Source organism: Octopus bimaculoides, chromosome 1 (assembly GCF_001194135.2).
Source record: "Octopus bimaculoides isolate UCB-OBI-ISO-001 chromosome 1, ASM119413v2, whole genome shotgun sequence".
Taxonomy (NCBI): Eukaryota; Metazoa; Mollusca; class Cephalopoda; order Octopoda; family Octopodidae; genus Octopus; species Octopus bimaculoides.
Genome location: NC_068981.1, coordinates 25089431 through 25090352, shown reverse-complemented (window position 1 = coordinate 25090352; position 922 = coordinate 25089431). Strand labels below are relative to the sequence as shown.

The window sequence follows — 922 nt, the reverse complement described above, 5'->3', positions numbered from 1 at the left end:
GCATACACACATTCATATATATACGTATATATATAAAACTTACTTGGAAGAGGATGCGTGGCGTTTCGATATATATTTTGAAAAATATATATATTTCTTTTTCTCGTTCCCACCCTCTCACACATTTCTTGACACTCACTTGCTACTCATCACTTTCCTTCCTCCTTTACCTCAGTCTGTCCCTTTCCCTTTTTTTTCTCTCTCTTTCTCGTCTCTTCCTCGTTCATCAATCCCTCTAACCACTAACTCTCTCCTCTCCTTCTACGTGACTGGTGTTCGTCCCAGTCTCACGTTTCTTTCTTGGTTCGAATACCAAACGTGCAGCACCTCTCGTATTTCTTCTCATGACATTCATCTGCTATGTTCCTGCTGTAAGGCTTTGACTTCCACACACGCCAACTTAATTTAATTCGTCCTTAGTCGAAAGACATCTGTTGTTAATGTCTTATTGTTTGTATTTCTAATTGTGTTCCATTTCTCTGTTTTTTTTTCTTTCTTTTCGGCCTTGTGTTCGTATATATTCGTCTGCTTTCTTCCAAAGAATCTAGTGCTATTAACTTAGATTTCCTTGGGGCCGGCCAGATTAAAGCAGTCTCGAGATTAAGCGGCCGAAACTGCAGGGACGATCTGCTTCTCGACTGAAGACTGAAATCTCCGAATGACCTGTCCTTGTTTTTTTCCTGTCCCTATTTGTACCATCTACTGTCCGAATGTTTTGTTTTCGCCTGTTACGTTCTTGTTCTAATTTTTGTTTTGATTTTATCAGCCGACAACTGATGAAGGGGCGTTCTTTATGTTATTAGTCTTGTTTTTTCCATTTGTTTCTTTTGTCTTCGCAAAAAAAGTTCGTATTCCATATTATCGTATTTCATGTTGTTTACGTTCTGTAACGTCCTATACCCATATATGCATATATATATAT

The 922-nt window shown here is 38.3% G+C and overlaps 1 protein-coding gene across 1 annotated transcript in view; it reads right to left on the bottom strand.

Moving 5' to 3' along the window:
• LOC106876827 (interleukin 17-like protein) overlaps window positions 1-922 on the bottom strand; it is an 8073-nt gene that overhangs the window by 2510 nt on the left and 4641 nt on the right. The gene's annotated exons all lie outside the window — the stretch shown is intronic.